This window comes from Myotis davidii, unplaced genomic scaffold (assembly GCF_000327345.1).
Source record: "Myotis davidii unplaced genomic scaffold, ASM32734v1 scaffold327, whole genome shotgun sequence".
NCBI classification, from domain to species: Eukaryota; Metazoa; Chordata; class Mammalia; order Chiroptera; family Vespertilionidae; genus Myotis; species Myotis davidii.
In genome coordinates this window covers 2,985,567-3,006,301 of record NW_006298628.1, presented here as the reverse complement: position 1 = coordinate 3,006,301, position 20,735 = coordinate 2,985,567, and the positions used below count along the sequence as shown (strand labels likewise).

Below are 20,735 nucleotides of genomic sequence, written 5' to 3'. Positions count from 1 at the left end.
ATTAATTACTATTTAGCAGTTATTCTTCTTTTCGTGATTCTCTCCTATTTCTATAGTGCCTCCCTATACTTCCAACTCTCCATTTTTCCCCAAGTCCTGGTCCAATCCCTACTCCACATTCTTTACTCTCAGCAAATGGCTTTATTAATTACTATTTAGCAGTTATTCTTCTTTTCCTGATTCTCTTTTATTTCTATAGTGCCTCCCTATACTTCCACTCTCCATTTTTCCCCAAGTCCTGGTCCAGTCCCTACTCCATATTCTTTACTCTCAGCAAATGGCTCTGCACTCCTCTCCCTTCAAGTAAAAATATCTCTGCATCTTTACCCCTTTCTATTCTTTACCTCTCTATGCTGGCCTTTTAGCTAAGACTAATTCATAATAGTGTTATCTGACCCACTTCTACCCTTTCTAGGACTTGAGTCTACCCATATCTTCTCTTTTCAGATTGATTCATTTTCATCTACATTTTATGTGCACATGAAGTGTTTCCTACACGTTCCTAATCATTTCTGAGAACTATCATTGTGTATTTTAATATCAACAATTGAAAAATGAAGAATCTGAGACACCCTGACTTACCAAACTTATTAAGTGGCTCCTGTTGACCCAAACACAAACCACCACAATGTAATAATATCTGATATTATTCAATATCTACATTTCCTGCGCATTTTCACAGAAAGTTCTACAAATGGCTGAGACACAATATACACTAACATGTAATCAGGAATTGAGCCAGTCACTACTAAAATATTGATATATCTATCTATCTATCTATCTATCAATCAAAGGCAACCAACCAGAATGATGGAATGACCGGAATGACCAGATGCTATGATGTGTACTGCGGGGCCAACCCCCACCCCACTGATTAGGGGTGGGGCCGGCCAGCCAACATCGTGCGCCCCCTCCCACCAGCCCGCCCGATTGACCCCCATTGAGGCGGGCTGGCTAGACCCCACCCATGCAGGAGTTCATGTATTGGGCCTCTAGTCTTTAATAAATATGCTTCTTTTTTGCATTGGGTACAAGAGCACATATTCTTACTTCAGATTCAGATGCATAAGAATAATCAATGGGATATAGAGAAACTGTTTTTACTTCTATATTTCCCTTGGTGCAATATAAATATATATAGAATTTCACTAACAGGAAGTGGAGGGCCCTTCTCCCATCTCTCATAAACTCCATTTCACTGAGAAACTTTAGGAGCAATGAGGAACAGCTCAAGTGTCACACAACATCTTTCACACAGGTGTATACTGAGGTTACCCTGCCACTTCTCTACCCTATATTGCTATTCAGCTTATTGCAAGCAATGTGAAATGCCCAAGAAAGCCAGCTATATTGGCATGTTACAGTTATTTACTTGCAGCATTCCTTTGGGGTGGTGCTACCCACCAAAAATGTAAAGAAGCCATGCGTTTCTCTGGGGCATTCTAATGCTCAGTCAAAATCCACCATCTTTGTCACTATTTGGTTCAACAGTTCAGCTCAATAAACACTCTGGGAGCATTAACCCTGCAAGAGGCATTGTGCTAGGACTTCTAGGAGCCAGAGTCCAGTGGGGACGGATTTGTAAAAACGGAATTCTAATATAATGTTGGCAGTGACTTGAAGAAGTCAAATCTTAGGGATTAAATAAAGAGAGTGGACTCTGTTTTGGGCAATTCTATATTTTAAGATTTTAAAACTTAAAATATATTTGAAGGTTTGTGTTTTTTTAAACATAGGTAGTAGGTTCTTATATATATATCAGAGAGGAATGGGGAGGGAGAGATAGAAACATCAATGATGAGAGAATTTCATTGACTGGCTGCCTCCTGCACATCCCCTACTGGGATTGAGCCTGCAACCCGGGCTTGTGCCCTGACGGGGAATCGAACCTGGGATCTCTTGGTCCATGGGACGATGCCCAATACACTTAGCTATCACAGCCAGGCTGTATTTGAAGTTTTTAAAGATTATTTAAATGCTAACAAAATAAACAAGTACAAACTAAAAGACAAAAACATTGACTAGCCTACTCAGTGAACAGATTATTCTCAAAATAAAGTTCTTCAATGACAATAAAATCTTTCTATACAAGAAAAATATGGCAAGGGCAAAGAAATATGAGAGAATCTCACTATAGCTAGTAACTTTAATTTTGTCTTTTGGTGATGCTAAGAAGTTACCAGGTGGTGGGCGATCTGGTGCCACTGTCCTGTGACATTGTTTAAGGGGATAGGATCTCCTTGTTATGCTACTGTTTTCCCTTTTTAAGGCTTTTCCCTAGATGTTTTCCTAGATAAAATAATACCTTATCTCATCCCCTTCAAATACCCTATAAATAGCCTTTACATTAATGCCCATGTAATCTGTAAAATAATATTCTAGAGTCTTAGAAATATAAATAGATGAGCATTTTACTCGAAAAGAGCTCTTTATTCACCTGGTCTCACTACAGCTCTATGAGCAAAGCTGTTGAGTGAGTACTCCAAGACGATATGGAACACACTTAAAGGAAGCGGACTACTTTCCTTCATGTTCTTCTAACTTTGTGGCTATAGAACCATCTTATATCAAAAAACTATATGTTCTAATATTAGTTTTCTGAAGAAGAAGAAGAAAAAGACACAGGCTTGGGAAAAACCTTTGAAAATTTGATTTCAATGGCCATTCCTGAGAAGAAATGCAGCCCCCTATATTTATCATACCTAGGATACACAGAGGTTATTAGATAATAAGGGATATTTTTTGCCATCTATGAAATAAATTGTGAATGTTTGGGAAACTATAAGGCATACAGCTCAGTAGACTATGTAGGAGTTTGAAGACTAAGTTTGTAACTAAGGATAATATGTATGAACATCATGATATATGAGAGACATTACATTTTGTTTTTATCACATCACCTCAACAGACACTAAGGGAACAGAAGTAAACTCTGGAATGGCTGAGAGTTTTAAGAGCTAAAAGAAAGCCCTAGCCAGTTTGGCTCAGTGGATAGAGCATCAGCCTGCGGACTGAAGGGTCCCAGGTTTGATTCCGGTCAAGGGCATGTACTTTGGTTGCAGGCACATCCCCAGTAGGGGGTGTGCAGGAGGCAGCTGATCAATGTTTCTCTCTCATCGATGTTTCTAACTCTCTATCCCTCTCCCTTCCTCTCTGTAAAAAAATCAATAAAATATATATATTTTTTAAAAAGAGCTAAAAGAAAAAGTAAAAGTTGTAAATTCACAATCAGCCATATTACTTGGTTTTAAAGGGAGAGATGATTTGCTACATCTATCATAATACCAAAGTGTCATAGAACTAAAGCAGTTTTGAGTTAAGCCTATGGACCCCTGCAAAACACATATTTTAGGTACTGATGAAATTTACAGAAATTTTTGTATATGAAAATTTAGAAAAATCAAAATTTTACATACAGACAAGGAAAAGAGGCCCCTAATGTGTCCAGTTCCTAATTCTTATCATACTAGAGGCCCAGTGCACGAATTTGTGCATGGATGGTTTCTGGCCGACCCACCCTGATCGGGGTGGGGAGAACCAATCAGGGGTGGGGCTGGCCGGGGGAAGGGGCCGTGGGTGATTGGTGGGCCAGCCCCGCCCCCCTGGTCGAACTCCCAGGCGAGGGGACAGTTTTCATATTAGCCTTTTATTATATAGGATAAGACATTTTGGAAAGGATTCCTTTGAATAATAGCTAGGACAATACAGAACAGCCTACATGAGCAAAGGGTAAACATCTGGGGAAATGATGGCAGGTTCTTTCCTTCAGCTGCAGAAGGTGATGTGGAAGTGGTAGGAAGTAGTACAGAATTGTGGACAAGACAGAGACAAACTTATCATTTTATCTAAAAAGCAGAGCAAGTGGGCTTCCACTGCATCATAAGGGACTCAAGCAAGATATCAGACTACAATCCTGATAACCATAGCCATTAACAAAAAAATTCTTCCTCAAAATATCAATTAAACAAAGACAATTCATTCTTCTGAGATAGTTTAGATACAGTCTTTTCCAAACAAAACACGTGGGCAGGCTTCGTTTTCCAAGCTTTTAATTCTTTAATTACATATATTGAATTCAGAATGGTTATCCTACTAGCAAGAAAGTCACTGAATAGCCTGGTCAGTGTGGGTCAGTGGCTGAGTGTTGACCTATGGACCAGGAGGTCATGGTTTGATTCCCCGTCAGGACACATGCCCAGGTTTTGTGCTCAATTCCCAGTAGGGGTCATGCAGGAGGCAGCCAATCAATGATTCTTGCTCATCATTGATGTTTCTATCTCTTTCTCCCTCTCCCTTCTTCTCTGAAATCAATAAAAATATATATTTTTAAAAACAAAATCACTGAATAGTTTTTTGAATAGTGGTAATTTTAAAGATTTAGTCCAACTCAAAGGCAGTAAAGTTAGTGTGGTGTAGAGGCTGGCAACTATGACCCATAGGCCCAATCCAATTCAGGACCTGCGAGCTTACAATTTTTTTTTACATTATTAAATTACTGGAAAAAAATTAAAATAATATTTCATGACACATGAAAATTATAGGGAAGTCTAATTTCAGGGACTATAAAAGAAGTTTTAATGGAACACGGTCACATTTGTTTATTTACATATTATCTATTGGCAGTATATTGGCACAGTCGTCACCTGAGACTATAAAATCCAAAAATCCTAAGAGACATACTATTGGTCCCTTTCAGAAAACGTTTGCTGAGCCCTGGTGCAGTGGATGAGGCACATTCGATCTAAAGCCAGACTACTTGGGTATGATCCTGGGAAAGATACTGTGCCTGTTTTCTGATCTGTAAACTGAGGACAATAATACTGACCTGATAGGATTGTTGTGAGAATTACATGAAAGTGCTTGAGCCTGGTATAAAGCCAGAATTTGGTATCTGTTAGATATTTTTATTATTATACATGAGAAAACTGCAGCCCACCAAGATAATGTGACTTCAAAGGGTCAAGGAATTTGCTAGAGGCAAACTAGGAGAATTTCCTGGCTCTTCTTGCCTGCACCATATTGTCGTTCTTATATTTTATATTGCCTGACAAAGAAAAACATTCTTGTGATATTTTGGTTGCTGTTTTTAAACTACCCCAAGGCCACTCTAAATGAGGACTTCAGTTTCATCAGACTGGTTTCCTATCAATCCTGCTACCTGTAGTTGTCCAAAGGCAACTTGTAAAACATTTGCTATTTTCAGGTCTCCACCTCAAACTTTTAGAAATTAAGATTTTTTTTAATACTTTCAAAAAAGGACACTAGAAGTCCCTTGCAAATCAAAACTGACAAGTCTCTCTCTGTGTGTGTGTGTGTGTGTGTGTGTGTGTGTATTTTTACTGCACAACTTCAGAAACAAATAGTTGAGGCATGCATATGAACCCCAGGATGAAGGACAGCAAATTAATCTATGAGCATTCAAGGATATTTGCTATTCCTGGTATAATATGGGCCATTTTCACTGGTTATTTTTCTCCTTATCAACTCATGCACAATACCAACACTATTCCAGGTTCTGCTTATTCTGTGAAACCTCTTAAACTTAGCAGAATGTTTGTTTACTAGCCCTGGACAACCACCGTTTTAGAGACTTTCTTCCTAAGAGGCCTTTCTCCATTAAATCCACTCCCAAATGGTCACTTCATTATGCCACGTTTCCTTGTCAGTTGGTATACAATTTTAAACAATATACATTTGTCACTGCTGTCTCATTGTTCTCCAGTTTTTCTCTTTCTATGTAATAATCTCCTATCTTGCCACAAAACTAAGATTCCTTAAGACCAGGCATACACTTTTTTTTTTTTTTTATCACCACAGTATTTAGTTCAAGTTACCTACATGGCAGTCATTCAGCAGATGCTTCTTGCATTAATAAATGAATGACTACAAATACATCCCATGAATGTAATTTTAATTTTAGAGATGAATAAATAACACCTTTAAACTACCACCAACATAGTGAAATAATAATTTGTTCGTACATGAATTTAAAGATCAATCATCCAAATTAAGACAAAGCAGAAACATAAAAGTACCTTAATTAAGATGACTATCATCCACAACAGAGAGATTAACTGTAGGTCCATAATGCTTACTCCTTTCAAATACATTAGCTCTATGACTTTGGAAAATGTTAGATCTGACGTGGATACTGTGGGCATTGGAAAAACCTAATCTAAGTATTTTTAAAAAAATCTACCTATAAAGAATTATGTTGCAACCCCACACAAGTATAATTTTTATCTGCATGTGTAACATACCTATAGCAACATTGCTTAATATATGAGTATGTGAAGTATATTTTACTATAATAGTAGATAAGCAAACGGAATGCGTCTCAGGAAGGGGTCTTTTCCATTAATTTTATAAAGGCATTCATTTCAAACTTTCATTAACATCTGACAAGCAAGCTGCAAAAGCTTTGCTTAGAGCGTGGGTTAGAGGCAAAATGCATTTTGGCAAGACTATTCCAAGATTATACTCACTGTTCGAGAACATACTAATTTGTTTTGTTTTATTTGGAGTGTGGAGAAAAGACAGAGAAAGGGAGAGAAGAGTCATGGACCCTACTTTATGGTTGCCATGGAGGCAAGGTCAGCCTTCCACACTTGGATCTACCAGCAGAGTTCAGACAGGTCAACGTGTGACCGGCTCAGGCCCCAGGGTTAAAAGTTCAAGCAGCGATGGAAAAACCAATATGTCCACGCAGAGTATGCTGTACAATTTATTTCAATTTACATCAAGCCATGCATATAAAATTTAGATAAATTCCATTCAAATCTGATGTTGCCTGACACACAATGTATGCAAACAGATGTCTGTGGGGCTTTTGCTGTGCTTTAGAAAACAACATTAAATTTAAAAATATGTCTCTGGGATTTCTTTATTGAATTACAAAATGAACATAATTTTAACTTAAATGTTTTCATTCTTTTCTTCCATTTTTTTTTTTTTTTTTGGTGGGGATCTTAATAATTTCTCGGTTCTCAATCTACTCTATGTCATATTAAAGAGGATAATGTATATTTACAACTACAGCTTCAGTGTTATTGTAGTTATACATTCTATTTATATCCCGTACCACTTTCCACAAATATTTAGTGATTGATATTTCTGATTTACCTCTGGCTTCTCCCCTCATCTTCTTTCGACTCAAAACAGAACTGGGTCCTAGAAGCTGCTGGGTCATCTTCCAGCCACAAGGTGGCTCCCCCCACCCCTTCTCATGAACCAAAAGGGTGCTGCCAATGGACTAGGATTCAGAGGCTAATTATGACCCATAAATACTGTATTTTTATTGTGAATTGAATGGATCACAACCCAGACCCTGGTACAATAAGATAAAATGCAAATTGATCTTTAGAAAGAGGAGAAAGCAAAAGACCTCCGTGTCCTGCCTAATTTCTCTTTACTCATCCTTCCAAGGATGCAACTGAACTAACCTTAGAGCAAAAGGAGGAAAATAATGAAACGCTTACAGAAACCTGCTTTTGTTGCCAGAGAACACAGTCACAGACTAGACAAGGCCGAACTTTAAGAAAAGCATACAGCATATTCTCATCAAACTGGAACTCGCATTTGGAGTTAGAAAGGGGTTTGGATTTTATGGTTCTGGTAACTTCCCCACAAGGAAGTTTTCATGAGGACTTAGCAGCACTTTCTTAGAAGTCCTGCACCATGTCGTAGCATAGATGAAGAACAGTGACCTCAAGTACTGCACAGCTTTCAAAGGACTAAAAATATTACATATTTACTTACTGCTGCTTAAGAAACAGGGTATATTTCACAAATGTAATTTTTACAGAAAACATCATAATTTTCTACAGATGAAAGAGGCATAGAGACAAATCACTCGTCTGGTTACATGGAAGTTCTTTCCAAAAGTCCGAGTCTTAATTTCTCTTTTTTTCCACGTTCTGTTCCAGGGAGAAGCTATTTGGGCAAGTTTCATTTTCCTCATCTGTAAAAGGGAGTTTCATAACCCTCATGGAATTTTTGTCAGAATTAAATGGGTTAATGTATTTAAAGCCCTTGTAAGAGGCCTTGGTACATAATAAGAGCCATATAAATGCTTCCTATCATCATCATTATTATTATAAATTTTTTTGAGCTCAGTACCTCCTTGTTTGCAAGTACTTTGTGCCACAATCATTTGGGGGAGGGGGAGAGAAGGAGAGAGAACTTTGATGGATTCTGTAAAGACATGAAGAGTATCATTTTTCTAGATACCTAAATGCTCTGATAGAGGTAACTTGTCTGGGCTTTTCCTCCTCAAGAACTTTAAAAAGCATACAAGCATTTCTTCCCAATTCATACTATTACTTAAAGAAACTGTTGATTTCAAAATCTCAAGCTTGTTTTAGATAATACTTTAGTAAATGCATCATTTTATTAAAACAACCACATGTAGTGGTTTTCATAACTTGGTTACAATATTGCTGTAAATGTTTTGCTTTTCATTTTTCACTAAAATGAAATAGTGGCTAAGAATATAAAAAAGTCTTCAGGATCTAACTCATGCCAGAATATAACTTTGTTAAGCCTCTTGTTAAACTGAGAACATATGAATTGCTTGCTTCTAAAGTAAATAAACATTTTTTTAATTCCCTGGTAAGCACCGTCTTGACAATTCTCTAACAAATTTTCCAAGGGTATAAATGATATCCTTGATTTAAGGTGGCCTACAGTAATTCAACCATGAGCAAAAGTTTATGTGGACGTAAAATCCTGTATTCACATAAATCCTTATTTGTATAAGAAAGGATTTGTATACATAGATGTCAATACATATGTACTTGTCAGTATGTATATATACATATATGTCCTTATATACCTTCCACATATATTCTAAATAGATGGAAATACATATTTAGAGACCAGGTAAGATAAGGAAATCAATTTTAATACTCAAGGAAAGGAGTACAACATTTTTTTAATACAGGTATACTGTCATGTAACCTTTTATTCTTTATTATCTCTGTCAGCTCCTACCCAGTGCCTAGTGGACAAATGCTGGTCCTAGTCCTGGCCATTTAGTTCTATTTCGAACCTAACTCTTTAGAATTGCTTGAAAACGCTGTCCTGACATGTTGGCCTTGCACCGTTGAGTGAGGGTGGAATAAGGTGAGGTGGAAGAGAACCCTGATGCAGACCACTCAGCACCGTTTTTGAGGGAAGCCTGGCTCGTTTTTTTCTGAAACATGCACCAGTACAACGTCAAAAGACCACGTTTGCATTCCGAGCAATATAGATGTGTTACCAGAAGTGGTGTCTTTTGTTGCCAGAAGCAGTTTTCGCTGCATGCATCAACTCTCACTATATTCTTAGCCACTATTTCTTTTATGCCAGTTGCAGACATCAGTTAACAGAACCCCTTAAAGAACAGATGTACTGGAGAAATGCATCAATTTGTGTGTGGTGTGTTTTTTTTTTTTTTTGTTACCGTTTGGGGGTGTCTGTCCTATGGGTTTTCTAGCCAAAGGCTTATATGTTTCCCAAGAGAAATTTACTTTCATGAGAGGAGAAAATTGAGGCGAATCACTACTGTTAGACCCTGAAGTCAGAGATGCCGGTTTGTTGCCCTTCTCTACGTGTGAAGGAAAAGCCCACCGTTACAGAAACAGTTGTGTTTCGATCCATCTCTCATTCTTTCCCAGTGTGAAAAATTACAAACGAAACCAAATTTTTCTCTGTCAATAGCATGTGCACGATTACAGCTGTTCATATTTTCACTCTAATGAAGGGCTGCACATTTAATTGTAAGATTTATTAGGCACTGTACATTGCTGGGTACATGCAAAAAACAGTTAATTGACAATCTAAAATGCTGGTTGTTTATTCCGACGTTAACGATCATATTTCTTAATTTGAAACAAAAAGCATTTGGGGAAAATGTATTTTTGTCCCCCCTCTAAATACGAAATTAATAAATCCAATGTAAGAAATAAAAAGGGCTGGGGGGAAAAAAATGTTGATTTATAATTGTGAGGCTGGGGAAAAATAAAGATGCTTTAAAAAAAGAAAAAAGTCCATAATCTCCCATTCTGCTGGAAACAAGAGAGTTGATTGCCAGCTTTGTTTGATTTCACAGAGATCTCATACGAGGCCGGGTTCATAAACAGGTGAAATGATGGAGTTTATTGCAACGCACATCAACACTGAAACTAAATAACGGTGTTGCCATCTCAGTCCCGCTGAAAGACGGATGGTAAACTTGACCTGCCGCTGGTACTATCCGATTGCCATTTTTTATTCCCCCTCCGCGGCCCCCCCAGGCTGAGCCACGTTGAGTAAATGCATGTGCACGGTCAGGTCAGGCCCCGGGATCGGGTGAAACTCGGTTCACATTTGCATACAGGCGGAGCCTCACAATGAAAGCCCATCTGTTCCCGTCTCGGAGTACAAATCGAATGTCACCCAACTCAGTGCAAACGACAGCGGCATGGCCATTAGATGCAGGAACACTCGGCTCAGGTTACGGATATGGAACTGCTGATTTGGGTTTAAATACCTGATAACTGAAGACTTTTCATTCTATGGGAACAAAGAATGAACTTTGAACTGCTCAGGAGATACCCTCTCCCCACATTGGGCACCCTTGGTTCTACCCATTGCTAAGACTTCACTGCTATATTTCCCACTGTTTCTATTTCTGTATAAAAATTAGCCTGGCTGAATGTCACTATGTCCTAAATAATTGCTTTTTCTTTTTTTTTTTGGAAGAAGGGAGGGTAAGAGGTGGAGCAGCAAGAGATGTTGTAAATAGAAAATGAACTCTGAACTCTATACGCCCTCAACGGTCATTAATATCATGCCAATGTTGTTCCTTGAACTTCTACATTTTACCAGGGTGGAAATTTTAGTTGCTAGAGTTTAGCCTCTTATCCCTCCCTTCCAAACCCATTCAGTCAAGCGAGGCACCTGTCTCTTCTTCACTCACAGGCCTGTTTATTCCAAAACAGTTTATCCCAAAATAGCTTATCGATCACGATCTGTGTCAGAGATTATATTTTTGTTAAATTCTGGCAAGTATCTTAGAGTTTACAGACAGACATCCCATACATTCTGACACAAAAAGATCGAGTTATTTCAGAAGTAACCCCATGATAATAAGCCCACCCAAGCAATGAACATGGTAAGTACAAGGAAATTTATTAGCAAAAATATGGGTAGTGTTTTCATCAAATGCCTTCTTTTCCCATTTTATGGCAAGAATCTACTTCCATGAAAATTTTTCTAAGGAGGACACAAATATCTGAGATTTGGTTATGATGTTTATGATTGAAATATTTCTGTCTTCTGTTACACGAATCACATTTAATATTAAAATACTATTTCAGTGATTAGCCTAGTTTGTTTGAGCCTCAGTGCATGCGTGGGTGCAGGCCCACACACATAACTCCACTGCCGAGTAGATAAAACAGACTGGCTAGTTTTTCTTTTACCAGCTACGCTTCTTGGTTTCCAGTCAGTAATGGTGTCACTTTATGAATTGCAAATGTAATATCCAATTGGGTGAAAAAAATTTTTGAAAATGTCTGCAAGGACTTTCTTGATTTGATCTAATTACATACTTTTTTTCTTGCATACATTCCTCTTTCTTAAAACACTCACGAAAATAATCTTATAGAATTTAATGTATTGAAGTAACACATGGAATCCAGAGTATTTAAAGGCCATTGGGTTTTAAAGGCCAGGTCTCCTCAGCCAGAGTTTTTTTTTAGCACTATGTGAAAGGATGTTCTTATTGTTTGTCCTTTAAAAATAATACCAGGGTAAAGAAAAGATTTGAGGGCTTTTTCTTTTTTCATCCCATGCAAGAGTTTACGGTCAACCTTAATGGAAGTTCTACACGCACTAAAAGGGAGAATAGACCCTTTGTTTCAGAAGAATGACCAAGACAAGGGTGAATTTTGGTTCCACTTTGTCAAGTTTAAGGGGAAATTGAATTCAGGAAGGAGGGGGGGGGGGAGGCGAGAGAGAGAAAGAGAGAGAAGAGACAGCCCAACTTTCTTAGATGTCTTCCTATTACCTCTAATCTTAAAATATTTTATTGTTATCTTGTAAATAAGTCAAGAGTTTACATTAGGGGACACATGGCCATGTGATCTCTTGGAGATGGGCTCTTCATTTGCACTTCGTGCAGCTGGGTGCCTTGTGTGTGATCAGCATCAACGCAGAAGAAACCAACAAGCAGGAAATATAATGCTAGAGTTTTTCTTTCTGTCCATGTCAGGAGAAAATATCCCATTAAGGAGGTGTAACTGCTTTAATTCTACATCCCTGAAGGGTTTTGAATGATAAAGATTCTGCTTATTTAAAAAAAAATAATAAAATAATTTGTTTATAGAAATATGGGTAGCTTGGTTCCTTATTATGCAGTATTTGGGGGTGGGGGTGTGTGTGTGGTGTGAACAGGAACCGAACCTTGAACTTAATTTCCCCTTTGAACTCATGACCTTTGACAAGATTCCCCATGCGTTCCCCTTCAGACAAATTTCATCACAATTATAGCCCCTTCCACTTGAGTTAAAGATATATAATCATTGATTTGACCTAATTACCTGATACATCCCTTTCTTTGCAAGGTGAAAGCTAAATGTGTGAACAGAAGCTGACCCGTGAAGTCCTGATATCCAATTTTTATTCTAATTATCATAAAACACTTTTAGTCTTACTCTATTTTTCTCAAGTTTTCTTTTGGCCCCTTCCCTGAACCCACTATTCCTTCAAATTCAACAATGCCCCCTAGGTTTCAAGCTGCTTGGCAACAGACCTTTAAATGCATTATGCACTACATGTTCCAAGTGTCATTTTTAAACAAAAAACGAAAGACTAACTCTGCATTGGAAAGTTGTCACTAATCCCTCTCTTTCATGAAAAAGTCTTCTGAGGAGACAAAAGAGTGGAAACTAGAAAGTTCCCACAAGGTTCTGAAATTATCTGACTTCTCAGCATTAATCTATTATGATTCAGACTTTCTCCTAATAATTTACAAACTTCGGGTTATAGAGCAGACACAGGCAATGTCAATAGAGTTAGTATAATCAATTTAAACTATGGGGGGAATTGTGTGGTGTGTGTTTTTTTTTTAAGGAAATGTGTGTATGTGTGTGTGCGGGGGGGAGGCAGGGGGTGTCTGCTAAGTTTACTGCAACAAATCCGAAATACTTTAATTAAAAAGCTTAAATTATGAAATACATTCTTAAAAATTAAATAGGTGCTTTAAAAACAAAACTAGAGTTGATAGAAACTATATTTACTTTTAAAAGGAACTGTATTTTTCTCTACCACAAGTTACAATTTTTAAAGGAATAAACTGAGACCGCAGAGTTGTCAATATCTTAGACAATTAAAAAATAAAGACGAATTGCAAAAGGTTAAACAGCAAAACATAAACAAAGAAGAGATTATTTTCACTTTTTTATGTCACAGTTTATATTCCAAGGCATTGTGTTCTCTCAGAAATGAAATGACAGTCAATTTTCCTTTATGTCATGTTTGCGTCATATCACTCCAAATGTTCACAGGCATTACAGGTGGGAGGCGACACAAGGCTTGGAAAGAACACACCTATGAAGCCAAATCACCTGTTCTTTTTTTTGTGGAGCTACCTGTGTCCTCTCTTACAATAATTAAACAATACAAAGGTGACCCTTCATCTGATCACCATGGTGGACCAGCATCCTGAGTTTTATTCTCAGCAATTAGTTTTAATTACACTTTAACCCAAAGGCCTAAGCAAACAGGAAAGAAAATAAAAGTATGTGGGCAAACTTTCTGAGTAGGAAATGATTACAGTGTGCACTGAGGCAAATCTTTAAAAGATTAACATTTTATGATGTCAAGTGTAGCCAGGGTTGAACAGACATTACAAAATAAGCTGGAAGGTTCCCACGATGCTGGGCCATTAGGTATTTTCTAAAGGGAACAGGTCAAATATGCTACCTTCCTTCACTTAGAAAAGCACAAATTTTAAAGAACTCTGAAGAATTCTTGAAACATGCCTGATTTCTACTCCCACTTCTCTCAAGGGCCTGAGGCATGGCCAAAGAAACAGACAAGAGTGTCACAAAACTTCCCTGATGAAAGTAAAATCACATCATTTATTTATAAAAACTTTGCCTCTCATTTTTGTTTGGCTATCGTAAGGACCTTTACCAATATATATTAATATTGGCATACCAGGAAACCCTCCAGGAAACAGAGGAAAATGGGGTACCTATTCTGTGACAGAAATCATGGATTTGGCATTATTCGGAACGTCAAGATAGTTCAATGTCAAAAATAGATGGATGGCAAAACATAACTAAAGGGAACTGTGCTCATTTGCAGGTCAAAATCTAGGCCTGGAAAGTAAATAAAAAATATGCACTCATATAATAAGTTTAGAATTGGCACACACAGGAGTAGAAATGCTAGTGTAGAGTGTTCAGAAAAACAGGACAAATGGGGGGGGGTACTGTGAAATGATCCTCTGCAGTTGAGATTCTTAATGTGGTATCTGAACACCCTGAAATCATATGCAAATGTGCGTGTGTGCCTGCCTGTGCGCGCTCATTTTTATGGCAAGAAGAAACACTGCTCCACAGTGATAAGGAAAGGAATAAAAGCAACAAAAAATGATTATTACAATTTCCCAGGGAAACATGTTGGAAGCCAACTCACAGTCACCATCATCTCTCACTCAGAACAGTGGTTTTCAAACTTTTGAAAATCGATTGCCCCAGTTGTAAATTTCTATCAGACAAAATATATGTATATTAATTTATAGATTATATACATATGCTATTAATGCATTAATATTAGAAAAGCTTAATTTTACACACACACACCCATTCTAATACTTTCTTCCCATCTGTTGCGGACCATCTCATATATCTCACTCTGGTCTCTCCTCTCCTCCACTCCTATGCCCCTTATAATAAATTCTACAAAGAGTAATTAGAGAAATCTTTTAGAAATATAAATTATATCATGCTAACCTTTTGTTAAAATTTACTAATTGGCATGATATGCAAAATAAAACCCAAATACCTTCCTAGAGCTCACAAGGCCCTCCAGAATTTTCTCCTTTCTGCCTCTTCAATCTCATTTCCTCGCTCTGTGTCACTCATTTAGTTCTAGCCAGACAGGTATCTTAACTAACCCTTAAAACAGCGGTTCTCAACCTGTGGGTCGCGACCCCTTTGGCGGTCGAGCGACCCTTTCACAGGGGTCGCCTAAGACCATCCTGCATATCAGATATTTACATGACAATTCATAACAGTAGCAACATTACAGTGATGAAGTAGCAACGGAAATAATTTTATAGTTGCGTCACCACATGAGGAACTGTATTTAAAGGGCCAGAAGGTTGAGAACCACTGGCTTAAAATCTCTGAGCCAGTTTCCACCTCAAGGCCGTGGCTTCTGCTGTTCCTTCTGCCTGGAATGCTCCTACTTCAGATTGACGCATGGCTTGAGCTCTCACTTCATTCAGGGCTCTGTTCAAAGGCCTCCTCTGGGCATCCTGTCTCAGGGTCCTACTGCCACCCTTTCTTAGTCATTTCCTTCCTCTCTCTCTCTCTCTCTCTCTCCCCTCACCCAAGAATATTTTTCCATTGATTTTTAGAGAGAGTGGAAGAGAGAGGGAAAGACAGAGAGAAATATTGATGCGAGAGAAACACATTGATTGGCTGCCTCCTGCATGCACCCAGACCAGGGCCTGGGCAGGGGAGGAGCCTACAACCGAGGCATGTGCCCTTGACGGGAATCAAACCCAGGACCTTTCAGTCCGCAGGCTGACGCTCTATCCTATGAACCAAACCCGGTCAGGGACCTTAGTTATTTTCTATCTCTGTGTCCTCCAGTCTTTTTGTTTTGTTTCAGTGTATTTACCATGACCTGGGATTGTACTATGTATCTTCCCCAGTAAAATATAAGCTCCACCTGGCTAGAGGTTTTGTCAGTTTCATCTCTGTGTCCTCAACGTCCTAGTCGAAGATCTAGCACACAGTAGGTCTTCAATGATGAATGAATGAAAAATAGTCAAAGGAAACAGACATTCCACTGCTGTTCATTTTCAAATGAACTTCAAGAGATGTGTTCACAAAACAGAAGCCACCACACCTAAACGAACGACCAGTTACACTATGAACTAAAAAATCAGCTTTCTCTTTTCTCAATTTCCCTAACACTAAAATATATCTTTCTTATTGTACCTATTTCTGTTTCTTCTGTACCATGCTTATTTGCATACCGATCTTCTCGCACTAGTAGCCTTTGTTAGAAAAATCCCTAGCTGACCCTCTCTCTTGCCCCTCACCACATCCAACATGGAGCAGGTGCCCAGCACTGGGTTATGGGAGGAGCGGACAGTCAATCGTGCCATGACAAAGTGAGGTTCAGCTGCTCACGCAGGAGTGAAGGATGCCAGCCCCTCGGAGCCACCCTGAGTGATAATCCCCGACTCTACACGCAGAGGGATGTTCGTGGGCATCCATCTGTTGACAAGGTGAATAAAGAAAAAAGACTCACACTGGAAATGAACCTATGAAAAATGACCAATTCCTTGCATGATAATGGAGGAAAACACCACCCCAATGTTGATGAAATAATGATGAACACAAATAGTAACTAAACAGAAGTTACTAGGTGACCTTCATTTCTTTTTCAGAAGGTCAATTTCCAAACAGAAGTAGAAATATCACAAATATGACACTCTAAATAATGCGTAGCACATACACTGTAACTTAAATTCTTAATTTTATTCAATACAGTATTTGTGTTAAGCATTATTATTTTAAGGATGATAACATTAAAGTGCTCAAAGATTCAGACTAAGCAAAGTATAATTATATACTTAGGACAATAGGCTGGACATATAAAATGCCCATAAAAATCTCCTTTTGAAAGAAATTCAAATATAATTGGACATGAATAATTTTCATGTACCAAAATTAGATAAAACTTGCAAACAAATGGTAATAAACCAGTGACTTAATACTTCTGCATCTTAGTACCATTATCTACAAATTAAAGGAATTGAAATAATTTCTCCTGGTTTTTTAAAAATTTTATTCATTATAATTATTATAATTATATGTAATATATTATTATGTAATATATACCTTCCTATGGCTTAAAAGGAGAGCCATATAATATAATAATTATAACAATTCAAATAAGAATCTAGGTGGGTTTCTCAGGATGCTAAGTGTGTTTTATGCTTACTCATGACCAAGACCAGAACAAATATTAAGCTCTCATAAAATATTAACTTGGAAGGTATCATAGAAATCTACAAATACAAAGAAGAATTCAAAGCATAGAGTAGAAATAGAATCTGAAGTATCTCAAGGATAAAACAAAATGGAATTCAATCAAGAAAAAATTGCCATCAACAGGTCTGAGAGAGAAATACTTCAAAATACAAGTGCCAATAAAAAGGGAAGTTTTAAAAAGCATGGCGCTGTAAAGATCTCATGGCAACAGAGAAGGGCAAATGAGCTCCCAATATGACACACAAGCAAAAACAGGGATTTTTAGATTTCGTATACAGCACCATACTTCACAATGGCCTAGGAAGGCGTCCGCGTCTCCATATTCTTATGCAGGAATTGCCACATTGAAACAGCCCACTGGTCCATCATCTTTCTCGGCCATGCTGCCCTGACAATGAACAGACGTTTCCGAGGAGAGCTCTACTCTCACCAGCCCAAATCCAATAAGACACCTAATGGTGCAATTCTATATCAAGAACATCATTTCTTTTTGACCTCGGATGGCAATTATCTCCTACCCAAGGCAGGGGGCTGGCTCACTCTGATTTCATGCTGGCCCACTTACGAGGTCCCACTGAAAACTACACCAAGGCTGCTGCTGTCTTCATCCACTTGGCTTTTGTGACACACTCAGCTCCTTTCACAATTTCCTGTCACCACGATCAGTATTAGGTTCTCAGGGGTTTGGAATTAGGTAGATAGAATACAAAGGGTTGTATTGGGACTACTAATTGATGCTTTAAAAATCGTTGCTTTCTGAAAAGTGAAAGTTTTCTATTATTACCTTCAAGGTTTCCAAGACTTGAGTATTCCCAGTTTAATATAAATGCTTACCTTGGAGGGGAACCAAAAAAGAAGACACAAACTGTTAATGTTTGCACAGGACCATCAATAACAGAAAGGCAAGGACGACTTTTTAACAGAAATGATCTTGGACAAATGTACTCCTGGACTTCGTTGTTGATGGTTCTCTGGCAGAGTGAGAAAAATAAAAGAAACAGACTGGAATGGCAAAAGGCAGGCAGGCGACCAGGAGTGTGGAACTAGAGCTGTGTCTCGGGAATTTCCAGTCCCCGATACGTTTAAATGTCCATTACAGAAGCACTACCTCATGCACCCCAAGGTCCTCTCCTCTCACCTCCAGAGGAACCCTCTTTGAGAAAGATCTTCACCTGCCACACCCTTTCCATATCCCTGGAGCAGATAATTTAAGAGTAAGACCAAGAATAATATTTAAGTTAATATGGAAGAATAGGTGACACCTTTTCCCATCTGGGCAAATAATGACAAACTCAGAGCAGCCGATAATTTTCTCCGTCGGTGTATTCTGGACGTCAGAAACGTCAGCAGATCATGGGGGTCAATGATGATGCTCTACAACTTGATCAGAATAGTTATATTCAAATTCCGAATATTGTTTTTGAGATGGTTCTTCTGTTTCAGTAAAAACCTGAAGATTTGAAGCCTCGATGACAAAGCTTATTACTAAGTGTCTAAAATGTGCTTTATTTAGCCCTAACTGGTTTGGCTCAGTGGACAGAGAGTCAGCCCACAGACTGAAGGGTCCCAGGTTCAGTTCTGGTCAAGTGCATGTAACTTGGTTGTAGGCTCAATCCCCAGTAGGGGGCGTGCAGGAGGCAGCCGATCGATGTATCTCTCTCATTGATGTTTCTAACTCTCTATCCCTCTCCCTTCCTCTCTGTAAAATCAATAAAATATATTTTAAAATAAATAAATGAAGTGTGCCTTATCTAAAAACTCTCTACCAAATGGACAAATAACCCAAGGTCTTCTAGAAATCAACTGGTGAAAAACTGAGCAGAATTATTGGATGTTTCATGAGATAAGAGATACAAAGGCACACACGACAACCCAGGAACAAAAAATCAAGCCAAAAGGAAAAAAGAATGAGTTTCCTATCAATGATGTAGATTATAACAGGAAATAGTCTCTCACGAACCACAAATAACCAAGTAATAACTTAAGAATATGTCATCAGGAAAAACTTGGCCTTAAGCATGAACTGAATAATCTCTCTGCATACCTTAAAAAGCCTCTAAATCAATTCTGAGAGCTAAATAAATCAATAATATTCCCTTAATCTGATATTTTTAGACAAGTATGTCCTTTAAAAGTAAAATTTTCTTTTATTGTGCTGGAAATAAAGTTGCTATGAAAAACCCAGAACATGGTAGAAATTCGCAGTCCCTAGCACATACTTATAAATGTTAAATAAAAATAAATTATTTGGACTGAACTTGGTAACTCCTAAAAATAGTAACAGTTACTGTAGTATAGAAAAGAAAGTATGCTTTTCTTTAAAATCTTTTTAAGGCAAAAGATATACAGAAACAAAATGAATGCAAACTTAGGCAAAAGAAAAAGCATTTCTTCTTATCAATAATAATGGGAGTTAAAAGAGCCATAATAAAACATGGTATTGTATACTTGAAAGTTGCTGAGAGCAAGGCATTCTCACCACACACACACACACACACACACACACACACGAGAGAGATAGTTAAGTGAGATGATGAATGTGTTAATTATCTTGATCTTGGTAAACGTTCCACAATGTATATGCATATGAAATCATCAAACTGTACACTTCAAAATATATGCAATTATATTTGTCAATTATTCCTCAATAAAGTTGGGGGAAAGAGCAATAATAAATACAATTCATAGATACTTAAAAACTCATTCAACTGTTATCATGCTGGCCAGGGAGGAGTAGAAGGCAGTGATTACTGAACTCATTACAAGTCTAATGTTTTCTACTTCTAGTGGAAATCTGTGTATTTAAGCTGAGGCTACCCGAGCCAATAGCAGGCAGCCAGAGAGTGAAAATCTTAGCATGTGAGGTCTCGGAAATTTTCCAGTTTTTTTTTTTAAAGAATGTCATACTAATCACTGAAATAGTTAACAGTCTAACCAGAATGAAGGGGGAAAAAAGCAAGGGACTTGGATAATCAATAATCTAACCAGACTGTAGAAGGAGCTATCCCGTTAGTACATGTTTTCCATCTACCCAAGAGCAGAGAATGGTCCTTCAAGAAATCATTCTGGGCAATTCCTTACATTCCTAGATCTAAATACGTAACTCATTCGAGATAGACGGCTAGCCATCCAAATTTAGAAGATTTTCAAGGAACAATGTTCCACGGTGATCTTTGGCGTCCAGTTCATCCTCCTGTTTCATCATTTTAAAGGTAAAGTGCTCTCTCTAATCCATCGCTCTCCCTTCCCCCTCTGCCCACGAGATGCGAAGGTCCTGACCACTGCTCACCAACACCATGGCAAGAGCCTCCTTCCCTTGTCTCTACTGTTCTCTTCCTCCCAAAACACAGACCTGATCACGTCCATTCATGATTAATTTTTTTCATAACTGCCTACCTCCTACAAAACCAAGTTTAAACGGTCTTCCCGGTCCATACCCAAACTATTTTCCAGCTTCTTCTGCTTCTGTCT

General features: G+C 38.1%; 1 protein-coding gene and 1 long non-coding RNA gene across 2 annotated transcripts in view; one reads left to right on the top strand and one right to left on the bottom strand.

The window, feature by feature from the left end:
• Positions 1–7,032, top strand: part of LOC107184754 — a 12,990-nt gene extending 5,958 nt beyond the window's left edge. The window contains exon 3 of the long non-coding RNA XR_001515652.1: positions 6,525–7,032. This is a non-coding gene — a long non-coding RNA (uncharacterized LOC107184754). The remainder of the gene's footprint in view (positions 1–6,524) is intronic.
• Positions 1–20,735, bottom strand: part of SKAP1 (src kinase associated phosphoprotein 1) — a 261,116-nt gene that overhangs the window by 145,538 nt on the left and 94,843 nt on the right. The window lies entirely within an intron of this gene.